We start from the raw sequence: 14,639 nt of genomic DNA, 5'->3' as shown, positions 1-14,639 counted from the left end.
ATGATCGCCTTGCAAGCATGAAGATCTGGGCTCAATTGCCAGAAGCCATATAAAGGGCATGGTGGTGGAAAATGGAGCATCATTGGGGTTGACCAGAAAGCCAACCAAACATATACGAGCTATGGATTAATGAGGGACCCTGTCTCAGAGGAGGTAAATGGTCTTCCTGAGAATGGCAGGTAAGGTGAACATCTGTTTCTGCATGCACACACATTAATAAGTGCCAACATATGCACATGAAAATCTCTCTCTCTCTCTCTCTCTCCCTCTCTCTCTCTCTCTCTCACACACACACACACACAGACACAGAGAGAGACACAGACACATACAGACACACACACACACAGACAGACACACACACAGACAGACACACACACGTTTAAAAGTTTTAAACATGAAATTTATTTCATTATAGTTCCAGAAACAAAAAGTCTTGAGTGAAGCTTCTAACATGCTCCAGGAAATTCCAGGGAAAAATGCTTTCACACCTGAGAGGAACTAGAATATCCAGACCCGGAGGTCATGCAGTCTCCTTTTCCCCATGCCCCCACACAGATCACAAAAGGCTCCCATAACTATTTGTTGGGCAGAGGCGTATCTCTGTATCCCCTGTGAGTCCTCCATCTGACTTTGAAAGGTGCTCCATTACCTGCCACTCTGTCATCTTCTCTGGTCAGCATTTACTGGGTAAAAATTAGGTGCTCTCAATAAATACTTGTTGGTTGATTGATTAATCCATCAGCCCAGTTTCCTGCTGTGAAGCATTTTTAAACATGGATCTCCAGGATGCCAGAGTAGGGGGCTTAAGAGGGGCAAGAGATGGGCATAAAGACACTTGGTCAGCAGTCCCATGGTGAAGCCACAGGGGACCTGACCAAGGTTTCAATTTGCCTGAGAGTCCACTTTGAATTCTTCATATGGAGATCAGCCCAATGACTTTAGGGGCCAAGGAATGTGAGGTTCAGGTCATAAGTGTAAAATTCATGTTAACATCAGATCTTCTACAAGAATGTGACAAGAACCTCTGCCGTTTTATGCGTTACCATGAGCCTATGTCGTGAAGAAAGTACAGCAGAGAATCCCTGTAGGCCCCACATTTTAAACACACCCTACTTAGTTGCAAATGGACCCTGAATTTCTGAAAATCTTAATAAGATTGTGCTTAGGATGAAGCATCTGGAACATCTACCAGAAGCCCCGGGGAATAGACACCAGCAGAGGAATGCCAAAGGCCCTGCAGCATTCTAACAAAGGAGTTCTGAGGGAGGACAGATGTGTCTTCTCATGTGTAGTCCCTTCCATGCTTATGATATCACTATAGCTCCCTGAAGATTTACACTTCTAGTAGTGCCATCTGAGAGAGAAGGAGAGAGGAGGAGGAGGGGGAAGAGGAAAAAGAGGAAAGGAAAGTAGAGGAAAAGAGGGAAGGGTGGAAGATAGAAAGAAGAAAAAAGAGAAGAGGAGAGGAGGAGAAAGTAGAGAAAGAAATAGGAGAGAATGAAGCATCAAAGGAAGGAGGAAAGAGAGAAGAGGAGGAAAAGAAACAGGAAGGAGAAAGCAAAAAGGCAAAGTAGAAAGATATGGAGAGAAAGGAGGCCAAAATAAGAGAGACAGAGTCAGAGACAGAGACAGAGAATAGAAAGAGAAGACAGGAGAAGGGAGGTTAGAAAACTTTAACACACACACACACACACACACACACACACACACACACACACCTCAAATCTACCACCAGTAGCTGCAACCAGAAGTAGTGAAGGTCATGCATCGAGCAAGGACAATGCCTTGCATACTCACTACTTTGATTTTCCCATGGTCATTTGTCCTTTTCTGGGCATCCCAAGTCACCCTTCCTCTTAGCACTTATTCCTCTAGGGATTACAGTGCTAAAGCTGGCTTTAGGCTTTATCTTGTTTCAGTTGCCCTGTATCCATTTCAATCGAATCACTAATACTGCTCATTTGCAGATTTTGTGTACTTAATAGATTGGGAATATGAGGTCAGGTGTCCAAGAAGATAATTATCACTCGGGGCAGTGATTGAATAATTTCATTGCCTTCCAAATATTAGGAGAGCAAAAAGGACTTTTGTTATTACATCAATGGAGACACATGCCCATTGTGTGTGTGTGTGTGTGTGTGTGTGTGTGTGTGTGTGCGCCGCGCGTGCGTGTGTGCATATGCTCACACATGTTCAGATGCACATAAGAGAGAGAATGTGTTTGTGCATGCACACATGTGTGCCTGTGTACAATTATATGATTGTGTAGTTCCTGAGAGGTCCCATGACTCATTTTGCTATTCCAAAGTAGCAGAAAGTTAACTCTGCTAGAGACAAAGTGGGATTTTAAAAGGAGATAGGTCTAGGTTATCAGGAATCAGTCCATGGAAAAACACTGAGCAGAAGTCAACTCTGGGCTCCTGGTGAGTGGGAGATGACCACTAGTGACTCTCCACTTGGTCACCCCTTGGCATTGAGGATGGGCAGTGATTCCCTATGGATACCTGTAAGGGCATACCTGATTGGCGACACTTCCTTCAAGGATTCGTGCTTTACAAAGTCAAAGGTGGATGTGAACTGAGGGTCATCTTGTTATTCATACCAAAAGACCAAGACAAGGACTCTGAGGAGATGTGTGCAGTCCAGACTTAAGGCAGAAAGCAGAAATTACCAGTGACCAGGAGCATGACAGAGTTGAGAGAGAGAGAGAGAGAGAGAGAGAGAGAGAGAGAACTCTTTGTGCATGCACACACGGTATGCCTGTGCACACATGCATGCTTGTGTAGTTCCTGATAGGTCACGTGACTCTGCTTGGCATTCCAATGTAGCAGAAAGTTACTAGAAGCAAAATGGGATTCTACTAGGCGATAGGTCTGTGTTATAAGGACTTGGCATTTCCTTCTGTACATTGTGCTTCATCGAGGATTGATGGTTGATAAACAGAATGTTGTAATGACAAGAACAGCCTTTCCTGTTTGGCCAACCAGCTTATATACATCTCTTCCACATTCCCTACTGCTCTCTATCCAATCCCCATAGAGCCCAGGACAACAAAGCACCTGGACTGGATTTAAGTTGCAGTCTCTAGCCAAAGGTATTTCATGTTCTAGTCATTCTTTTTCTTCCTCAAGATAATTTCCTCCCCTTATCACTAATTAGTAGCAGCATAGTGCTATCAATACAAGCCCTTTCAGTCTAAAGGCTGGATGTGACTTAGATTCTTATTGGATCTCCTTGTGTCAGTCATAGGGTGGCTGAACTTAGGGGAAAATGTCTGAGCCCCAGCACTCACATACCTCCATGTCTTCTCATAAAAATCACAATTAGCACCATTGCCTACATTGGTATCCAGATACCATGACTCTGTTCCAGGGATAAGGAGAGGGACGGCTTTCTCTACTAGATAATGCTTTCTTATGGCCATCAGGTTTCCATCACTGTGACAAAAGACTTGGGACAAACAGCTCAACAAACAGGAAGGATTTATTTTACCTTAGGTTGCAGAGGCTTCTGTCCATGATCCACAGGGCTTCTTGATTCGAGTCTAAGATGAGACAGAGTGCTGCCTTGGGGAATGGTACAGGATGCAAAAAAAAAAAAAAAAAAAAAAAGGTGTTCATATCAGTTCATATCATACTGAATAGAAAGAAAAGTGGAGTAGGAGGGTTCAGAGTCCGAAAATAAGCCCCTAAATGACCTAACTTCCTACCACCAGATCCTATCTCCCAACAGTGTCATATGCCATCAAACAAGCCATTTTAATTTTGGAGATAATATGAAGAAAACTGATAATGTGCATTCCACGTATTTACATAATAACATACTTAAAAGAATAAGCTAGACTTGGTGGTCTAAGTGGATTTTGTAGATAACAAAAATGAGAAAGTTCAGTTGTAGGCATGGAAATGGTTCCCCAAACTTGTACATGAAATACTGTATTTCTTTTTGGTAATGATCCTGTTGGAGTTTACTTGATGTGGGAAGCCACATGTGCCATTGCAGGGTGGTGCTGGCTACCGCTAGCCACCATGCATACATAGGCAGTAAAGTTTTTTGCCAAGATGAGGTTTTGAGAATTAACCAATCAGATGAGAGACATATTAACCAATCAGATGAGAGAGAAGTTAACCAATCAGATGAGAGACATCCAAATGAGGTGGTAAGCATAACCCATGCATAACCAATCCAGGTGTGAGACACGCCTCTCCTAGGCCTATATAAGCAGCACCAGTTCTGGGCTTGGGGGTCTCTTCGCCTCTGCAATAAAGCTCTCCCAATAAACATGTGCAGAAGGATCCTGTTGCAGTGTCGTTCTTGCTGGCAAGTCGGGTGCACGTAAGAACTTGACACATGGGGGAAAACATCAAGAATGGAGTATTAAGAATATTTTGACATTCCAGAATGTTACATGGATTCTTCCTCTAATGTTCATAACTGTTTGAAGGTACAGGATATAATCCCCTCTTCTCTGTCTCCTTACTGCTCACAAGGAAGGACCTGGCAATCAATTCAAGAAATGAGTCAGGCCTATAAACAGTTAATATATGTTTATGAATGCCAGATGCCAAAATTAAGCTGTGTGTGAGAGCCAGGGAAGGAGAAATCTGTCAGGGTGTATTGTCTGAAAGGTTTCATGCAGGTCATATTTAGATGGGCAGGGATTCTAGAATGTTCCATCTGCCCCTGTGTGTTCACTGTCCCCTTCTATACATTTCTATGGATTCTATAGGTGGAGCAACCGCCTCTATGCCAGTCTAGCTTCAGTTTAGATCCCTCTTTAGAGATGGGGTTCTTCTCTTCTTGTACATGGAACCTTGAGAAGTTCTCTACTTCCTGAACTCATCTCCTTCTAGAAAGTTCTATGTGAGTTTCATGGTCAGATCACCAATGGAGCAGGGTGACCTCACATGGGATCTTCCTATTCATGAGTTACTTCCTAAATAGAATGTCAGAACCCTAGTGGCAGAGAGGATATCCAAGAGAGTGTGTGACACCCTGAGTTGCTGGGTAGGGTCCCGAAGTGACACTTTTCTAAGAAAGATTCTTGCTATTTAGCTCTGACTGTCCTAGAATGCACTATGTGATGTTGATGGCCTATAGTTGCAGTGATCCTCCTGTGTCTGCCTCTTAAGAGCTGGCATTACAGATGTATGTCACTACATCCAATGCCTAGAGTCCTTTTAAAATAAGCTTCATGGGCATCACAAGTAATACATTTTAAGACAAAGAAATGCCCATTGGTGATATACCTGTACCCCTCCCTGATCATGCTAAAGTATATATATAGGGAAACTGTCTGGTGAGGTAGAAAAAAACAAAGCATGCTGAGATTAGCCATAGAAGATGCCAAGGAAAGATTCTGACAAGTGTGTGGCTACAGCTGAGGAGGGTGAGAAGAGATGGGCTGGGTATTGATTCCCCGACTTGCCTCTTCCTGTCCCCTAGCTAATTCCTCTATTCAGGGTCAGAAGTCTTGGCTGGCAACCCATCCTGTGTTAGCTACTTTCATGGCTACAACCAAATGCCTGACAAGAAGCAACTTTGGTCATAGTTTGAGAGGTCTATTGAGGTCTGTTGATGGGGAGCATGCTCACATCTGGATGGATAATTCAGAAGCAAAGAGAGGGAAAAGACTAACACCCAGCATTCATTCTCTCTCTGTTTCTCTCTCTCTCTGTCTCTCTGTCTCTGTCTCTCTGTCTCTGTCTCTCTGTCTCTGTCTCTCTCTCTCTCTCTCTCTCTCTCTCTCTCTCTCTCTCTCTCTCTCTCTCTGTCTCTCTCTCTCCCTCCCTCCCTCCCTCCCTCCCAAAGATATTGCTGCACAGATTCTAAATGAGTCTTTCCACCAATTGACTTCTCTAGAGTATGCCTCACTAGATCCTCAGGTGTTTCTTAATGGAATCAAGTTGGCCATCAAAATTAACCATCAGACTCACCCTCCAGCTGCCGGTCTAGGTTCATGTCTGTTTCTCTGTCATTACTGATTTGTCTGTAGAGGAATATGGAGATGGGAGAACGCAGGACCAGTGACTTCAGGAAGGCAGGAGGCACTCTTGTAGGGAGGTGAGAAATTTACATTAAGGGTAAAAGAAGAATAAAGTCTGGGACAAAAATGAATATTTATTACTAATTGGCATTAACAATCTGCTTTGTGTGTGACCAGAGACTGGAACTGTTAGCTCTGCAAAAGCCTAACTCTACAAAGATCATCTCATTTCCATAGAAAAAAATGGAGTCACTGCTGTAGCATCAGGCATCTTTGCTGGTAAGTAGCAAGGTCACAATGAAACTTGGATTCCAGCTCCACTTCTGTATGCACATTCGGATGCCAGTCAATCTCTCAGGGACACTTACAGCCAGGGGAGAGTGGTTTTAATCACAAAAGTCTTTCCTGAAGGGGACCCCAGATAGGAAAAAAAATCATATACCTGTGCATTTTTACATGCTTTTGGGTCCTCTCTGAAGCCTACACTTTGATGGATTTTCTTAATCTCTTGGCTAGTCTGGAAAGCTCCTTCACTCTTCATTAGCTAAAATACCCTCTCCTCATATAGAACCAGACCTGAGTTTCATGAACTCTGCAGCCTCCTCAAAGTTAATAGCTGTCCATCTTGCACCTGACCATCATGTGTGTGCCTTTGGACTCTGAACTCTGGCCAGCTGCTCTATCTGAACTGGGGCCCACCTGCTCCTCAAAGAGCTAAAATCTCCAAAACAGGCATGCATAAAGTAATTTCTTTGTGGTTAGGACCCTGCAAAGGCCTGGTGTGCTTGTAAGAAAAAGATCAGAGCTTCAGGCAAACAGGGCAAGGAATGTTCTGGAAAACCTGGCCTTAGCACAAGACTGGGAAGGAAAAACTTTCCATATCAGTAAAATGTATTGCATTTTCAATGTTTTCTTTACATGTCTGCAGTTGAATTCTTGAGAATTATTTAGCAAAGGGGGGAAAACCTAGTCCTCATCTTCTGAATGATCTAAAAACATCTTCTGTATTTGCATTTACTTGTGCACACATTATCATCACCAGAGTGTACCTGAAGCTCGGGTGCCACTGGGAAATTCATGGGAAAGCAGGACCTCAGGCCAACCATAACTAAGATTTGTGTCCTTAACAGGGCCACCACGTGATCAGAGGAGTGTTGACTGTAAAGGCTGGGACACTGGCTATGGTTTGAAGCTGAAACGAACCCCATAGACACGATTGATCTTTGGATGCTCAGTCTCCAGCTTCAGGCATTGTTTGCATGGCCATGGACCCATTGGGAGGTAGAGCCTGGCTGGAGAACATGGGTCCTAGAGATGGACCATGCAAGACATAGCTATTCTCTCTTCTAATATTACTTATGCTCTCTGGGCAGCTTCCATACGAACACTGGTAGCCTCAGGCTCGCTCCCAGCATTGTGACTGAGACAATCCAGTGCACCCTCCTATGTCTGAAGAACCGAAACAGCAAAACTAATCCTTCCTCCCTAAAGTAGTTGCTGTGTGCGATTCTGTCATACTAACATGAAAGCGACCAACACAAATGGTCACAACATATCTAGTGTTTCATTTCTATTGTGAGAAAATACCTTGGCAAAAAAATAATTTGGGAAAGAAAGGCGTTTGTTTCAGTTTACAATTCCAGCTTACAGTCTATCACAGTAGAGAAGTTTAGTCAGCCACATTTCATCCATAATGTAAATACACACATACACACATGTGTATGTGTGTGTATGTGTGTGAGAGAAAGAGAGAGAGCATTTCAGATAAGCATATTTTTCACATAATGGTCCTGCAAGGACTAGTACCATGCATGATGCTTCTTATTGATCAGTTCCTGTATTTCATAGATGGTATAAACTGCTTTACATTACATTTTCTAAAATGTAAATGTCCAACAACAGGAAGCATTCTTATTGACATCTTCTATAAATGAGAACATCAAGACTCAGAGGTCACATACGTCATCTAAGGTCACAGTTTTAGGCAGTAGTTTAGTCCTAATCCAGATCCAGGTTTTCTGGGTTCTGCAGGTCAAACTGCAGACAGCTTGCAACAAGTGCTTGTGTTGACTGGTATTGTGCTTTCCACTGGATCTATAGAGCCCTAACTTCTGCCACTGTGGGCTCTTGGATAGGCTACTCTCCTCTGTCCCTTGTATCTAAGTAGTCAGGTGATAAGTTCAGGGAAGCTGGGGATTTGACCCAATCATATTCTCCCCAGCAGATCCACAAGGCAGAAGGATTCTTACACGTGGAGACTGGCCAGGGGGCCTTATGGCAAACATTTCTGGACTTTGCAGGGAACAATGAACACTGAACTGCAGGTGACCTGACCTGCTAATCACTGCCTGATTACCAGCTAATCAGTGCCTTGTTTGGGACATGAATCCCAAATCCCTTTGGACTGGGCTGGGCTCTGGCAGGGCCCAGTCACCAGGCTAATGTGGCTCTAGGGGTGAGATGAGGGGGGAGCATGTGTACAGAGTGGCCAAAGGCCACCTTCAGAGAAATGGTCATGGGATCTCTCTCTCTCTCTCAATCTCTCTCTCTCTCTCTCTCTCTCTCTCTCTCTCTCTCTCTCTCCCCTTCTGGCTCTGGAACCTGCAGAGTTTGTGAGTAACATGAAAGAGAATAGAAGTAGACGCTGCAGAAAAAAGTTAACCAGGCCTTCCAGGCACAGAGTAGACAGGGACCTCCTTTTTCAAAAATTCAAAAAGAGGTCTTGACTGAGAGGGTCAATGAACATCCATTACTAATCGGCTCAAGTCCACTTCTACAATCAGTACTATACCACCATCACCACCATCACCACCACCACAAACATTCTCATTCCTACCTCCAACACTAATACCATCACCCTCTCTATCACTAATATCACAACCACCACCAGCATTACCACCACCAGCATCACCACCATTACCAAGACTGTCACCACCACCATTGCCACCACAACCAACATCAACACCACCATCATCATCATTACCAGCATCAGTAGGACTATCATCACCCCACCATCACCAACAATTAATTCTACTACCATCCCCCTGGCTGCCACACCATTACCATCATGACCATGACAACCATCATAGGCACCATGACCAATATAAGCATCACCACCATAGTCATTACAACCTCCATATCACCACAACCTGCTCCACTACTATAGACATTTACATCTTCCCTTTTTACCATGATCATGTTCACCACCCCGTCACCGCCAGTATCACCACCACTACCTTCAACCCCACCAAGAGCAAAACATCATCACCATGACAGCTGCCCATGTGAGGCCATCATCATACCTGCCATTGCGCATTGTTACATAGCATCACTCAATGTTGGGAATGTAATTTGGACTAGTGTATCGAACACACTGATTTGAAAGTCAAACAGGAGTTGCTACAAGAATATCAGAATTAGTGTTAGAACTCAGTTTCCCCAAATGGAAAATAAAAAGGCCAGTAACAAGAGAAGTTCCTCAGCCTGGGCTCATGCAGGAAATTTAACTTATCCTCATTATTCTAATCATTGCACTTATTCCTTCACAACTCCAGTCTAACATGCAACTCCTTTTCTGACATTCTTGCTAGAAAATGGGTGGAGAGAAGACAACAGACCCTTATCTTTAATCTTCTGGGCCCTTCTCAACTCCAGCATCCCTCCAGAGCAGGGCTTCTGCCATTGCAGCTTTGGTAGGACAATGCATCAGCATTGGAAGCAGCTCTTTGAGTTCAAATACACATCTGCTTGGGAAAAGCCAACTGACCTGGATATGTTCCAAAACCTCCCAACAGTGTTAATCTTTTCCTTGGAAGAGGATGGGAAGAGGCTATAAGATAAGCAGTAAAACAGCCCTGCCAATCAGAGGCACAGAGCAGACAGCCAATCCATCAATCTCAGTGAATTCATCAACGTTTCATCTTTGAATACACAATTACCAGGCACTGAAAGACATGTGCCTCGTCTAGAAAGACTCCTCATGGAGACTAGAGCCATGGTTCCCCGTCTCCCCCAGATGCAGCAGAGCTCCACGCTCTGACCAGCTCTGTGAGTGTACTACAGAGGCCTCATAAAAGTCTACCTTTGCCCAGCTGATTCAGTTCTAGGAAACTGGTCAATGTTTGACTATCTTTCTCCAAACATGTTTAAAAAAAAAAAAAAGAGTTCATCAGGTTAGTTCAGTTGAATTACTGTTCCTTAGGAAACTTTCAAAGTCTGGTTCTCCTTTAGAGACAGTGAATTCTATCTCATTCTCAGGAATATAGCTTCTAGTCCCTCTTTGAGTCCCCTCATCACCAATACAATGGGGATACTTGGCTGTGTCTTATGAGAAGGCTGCAATCCCTTTCTCCTGCTTCAGGGACCCTTTGGTCCTACAGGAAGAGCAGTAGACCAGTTGTCCCTCACCTCATTTTATTTTTATAGCTACCAGACCTTGACAGTTTCATCAGGAGCTTTACGGTAATAGAAGCTCTTAAAAATACTTTCCCCATTGAAAAGTTGGGTACCCCATTACCATTAAACAGCACACTCTGTAGAGGTCATGAAGTCCATCACATGAACAGATCTCTCAGAGGAACTCTTGTCTTTGACCTTAAAGCAAGGACTCTGTAGGGGGGTCAGAAGAAATGATACACCCTAAAGCTACTCAAATAAGGGATAACTTGGTACCTGCATGGAGAAACACTGGGTCATCCCCTTGACATCAGGGCAGGTTAACTGACAATAGAAGAATTTTCAAACAACCATCGTTGAACTCCTTGAGGAGATCCATGTGTGATGTGTGACTAGCAGACATCTCACAGTTCCTTTTTGAATAGCCTCAGATTCAACCTCCTTGTTACAATCTTGGATCTTCTAGATTGATCCCTTCTCATTTCATGGGTCTCAGTTGAAGGCATCTAAAGTCTTGATTAGAGCACTGCTTTGTCGAAAGTTTCACGTCACTGGGACAGCCTGGTGCTTACTGTTAGCTCCTTGCACCAAGTTTATGGCTTGGCTACTTCATTAACCTCTCTTTTCCGGAAGGATGTTCCTAGCCTGTCATCTCGCTGGCACAGACCCGTAAGACCCTGCCACATTCTCTTTCCTAAACATAAGCAAGGAGTCCTAGGATGTTCAGGAAGTGGAGTTAGGGACAGGAATGCTCACTTTTGGTCAGGTTACTCTTTAGAGTTAAGCTTATGTGGTGAGTCATGTGTTTTTCTCCTTTCCTGCTTCAACAGCATCTACAGACTATGTAAATTATACACAGCAGATGTGTATGTAGTTCACAGTTCTGGAGTCTATGTAGGGCCACAGCTATAAGGGTCTTCTTGCTGTGTCAGAACTTTGGCTGTGTGGGGGAAGAAATGTGAAAGAGCTGTGGGGAATGATATGGAGAGAGAGAGAGAGAGAGAGAGAGAGAGAGAGAGAGAGAGAGAGAGAGAGAAGAGAGAGAGAGATATCTTCAGTAACAATCCCCATTCTCGTGATAATAGCATCAATCGCTTCAGGATGGTAGAGCCCCCATGACCAAATCACCTCTCAGAGAACCCATCTCTTACTGGTGTCCCAATGGCAGACACATCCAGTACGAATCTCGCAGCAGACCATAGTGCATATACTCTGTTACCTCGGGTCTATACTTGGAGGCATTTGGCTTTTTCATATTGGGCCATCTGATGGCTCTAAAGTTGTTTCTCACTGACTACACTTGGCCTCTATCTGAAGCTTTGCTAAGTTGAAATGCCTTGCCCCATTACATCATACTCCTGGCTCTCCACCTCTGTGAATTGCCTTCCACAGCCCTTTCCGCTATGTGTGTTGGATTGGATGACCCCTTTCTTGTTAACTTTTGATGTTTCCCATCACTTATACCCAACTGCGTATTCTGAAAGGTGCAACTATTCTATTCTAATATTTGTTTTTGATTAACTTCATCTTTGGTGTCTTCCATTAATAAGAATTCCTCAATTTGGGTATCAAGCCTACTTTGTGATGTTAGCTCTCAGGTAGAAAATTTGTCTCTAAGTCACAGAACTGTCCTTATTTTCTCCTGCTAATCTTTTATTATTACTTTCTCACATTAATAACTAACTCACCTAGAGGGTACAGTTGGTACAGTATACAAATATAGATACTATTGCTCCATATATGTTGGAGCCATGGTCAGCTCCTCAATGTTGTCTGGTAAATACACAAACCCTTTTTGATAACTTCTGAGCCATGATCATCATATTTAAAATCTTTGGAGCTTTTGACTCTAGCTGCATATGTATCAAAAGATGGCCTAGTTGGCCATCACTGGAAAGAGAGGCCCACTGGACAGGCAAACTTTATATGCCCCAGTACAGGGGAATGCCAGGGCCAAAAAATGGGAATGGGTGGGTAGGGGAGTGGGGGGGAGGGTGTGGGAGACTTTTGGGATAGCATTGGAAATGTAATTGAGGAAAATACGTAATAAAAAAAAATAAGAGGAAAAAAAATCTTTGTTCACACACTTTTCTTTCTCCAGGGTCTCTGCTCTGTTCTGGCTTTCTATTCTGGAGCCCCCACCTAGATTTTGTTATGAGGGTATTGTTCACAGGTGAGCCTCTTCCTCAGATCCCCCTCTGCCATGGCTGTGGTCCTGTCATCTTCTGTTTCCATCTTCCAGTAACATTTATGTGTTTTATGAAAATAAAGGGAGAATAAATAAATGCTGGTGGAGCTTTTAGGGGAAAAGCTTAGATTTGGTTTTCATGATTCAAGGCATTTATCATTGTGTGCTTTTTAAGTAGAGCCTTGATTAGGGAAAATTAGTGTAATTGTGATTTTCTTAAGTCGTGTGTGTGTGTGTGTGTGTGTGTGTGTGTGCCTGTGTAGTATGTATATATCTGTGTGGGGTGTATGTATGTTCAGATATATGATGTGGTGTATGCAGATGTGGGGTGTGTGTATACATGTATGCATGTGTATAGTTTGTATGTGGTATGCAGGAGGTAGATGCATGTGTATATGTCTATATGTGTGTGTATGTTCACATATATGGTGTGGTGTGTGCTGGTAGTTTGTATGTGTCTATTTGGATGCATGTGTACATGTGTACAGTCTATATGTGGTATGTATGAGGTACATGCTCAAACTATGATCAGCTACATATGTAGGTATACTTGCCTGTGGCATGACATGGAGGCCAGAGGCTGTTGGATGTCTTTCCTTGATTGTTCTCAACATTAGCTTTTGAGACAGGCTTTCCTACTGGACCTTGCATTTGCATTTTCAGCTAGACTGCATGGCCTATGAACTCCTTGAATCCTCACGATTCTCTCTGTATACCCCTCTCCTGAGGTTACAGGGATACAACACTGTGTCTGGCTTCTTACATTCATTCTGAGGCTGGAACATGGGACATTTAGCCACTGAGCCATCGCTCCAGTTCTTTATTAACATTTCTGAGTCATATGTAGATAGGTACACGGGGCTTCCTCCTGCTGTCTATCATTGTGTGGGGGAGCCCAAGACAACCAGAGGTCTGTTGTTGGTTGAATACTACTGTTAAAGTCAAACCCTGCTTGAAGAATGACTCTGCACAGGATGTTGTCCTTCAGAGCTCAGATCACCCCACCCCCACCCCCTTAAGCTTGTGGTATCTTGGCCTGAAGCCTGTTCCCTTCCCAAAATGTTTGTTAGTACAGTGGCGTTTTATGACACTTTATGGAAAAACCAAAGGGTGGAGGGAAGATGACTCTATTCAGCAAATCCACACATTTTAACCTTCTCTTACTGGAATTTGGAATCCTCTGCATACCTTGTTAGCAGAAAGAAAGAGAGATAGATAAAAAGCTTCAAGAATCTTTTTTCCATGCAAGCTTACGAGTGGAACGTTCTTTACCTCTTAACTCTGGCCAGGACAAATGCTGCCCAGGCTCTGAAAACAGCCTGCTATTTAGAAAGGTCTCAAGGCAGCCTTTGCATAACATTTATGACTGTAGTTATCTTTGCAGGATCTCCAGGAGGGACCTAGGAGGCTCAGGGGGTAGAGGCCACTTTATCCTTGCAGAGTTAACCCTGTAGGCAATGTTGGGGGGCCTCAGATTTAACTCCATCTTGCTCTGAGCTCCCTGGTGCTTGTCTCCAGCCTTCAAACCCCACATAGGCAGCTGAGAGGGTTCAGAGGAGCCCTCTGCAGAAGCAGTCATACCTCTGATTCAGTTAAGGAGAGCCTCACTGTGTTCTGATAAGAGTGGCAAGTCAGAGGCACTGGGGCCCAGACAAGGTCCTTTAGACAAATCATGCTGTTCTTAGATTCTCGGAACTTAAAACCAGGGCCCGTGCTACACACAAGTTTGAGATTATCGCTGACAATTATCTAAAATTAACTGCATTTTTCAAATGAAAAACATTTAGGGGATGATCAGATAAGAGGAGCGCCTATTTATACTTGTTGGGGAAGGGAGGGAGGAGGGAGAGAGAGAGAGAGAGAGAGAGAGAGAGAGATCATTTTTGTTACTCACAACATAAAGGGAGACCCACCCACCAGCATCACTTTTTAGAGGAAATGGAGTTTCTAAGAGGATGCCCAGATTCCTTCTAGATCCAGCCAGAGTGGGGCTGTACTTTCTGAGACACTGAATTTGGCACAAGTCAAAATGTTTGTTCACAGGACTAAAGTGGGGTCTGGTGGGTCCTG

General features: G+C 43.7%; 1 long non-coding RNA gene across 4 annotated transcripts in view; it reads right to left on the bottom strand.

Moving 5' to 3' along the window:
* The window catches only part of Gm30925, an 11,746-nt gene extending 1,722 nt beyond the window's left edge, over positions 1-10,024 (bottom strand). The window contains exons 1-3 of one of the 4 annotated variants that reach the window (XR_388067.2): positions 9,753-10,024; positions 5,937-6,052; positions 3,493-3,566 (exon numbers count right to left, since the gene is read on the bottom strand). This is a non-coding gene — a long non-coding RNA (predicted gene, 30925). Of the gene's footprint in view, positions 1-3,492; positions 3,567-5,936; positions 6,102-9,603; positions 9,729-9,752 lie in introns of those variants that run through there. The other 3 variants (XR_388068.2, XR_388066.2, XR_879220.1) reach the window with 3 other exon arrangements.
* Positions 10,025-14,639: the final 4,615 nt, after the last annotated feature.

The sequence above is a fragment of the Mus musculus genome, chromosome 8 (genome assembly GCF_000001635.26).
Source record: "Mus musculus strain C57BL/6J chromosome 8, GRCm38.p6 C57BL/6J".
In the NCBI taxonomy this organism is placed as follows: domain Eukaryota; kingdom Metazoa; phylum Chordata; class Mammalia; order Rodentia; family Muridae; genus Mus; species Mus musculus.
This window is presented reverse-complemented; position numbering and strand designations above follow the sequence as displayed.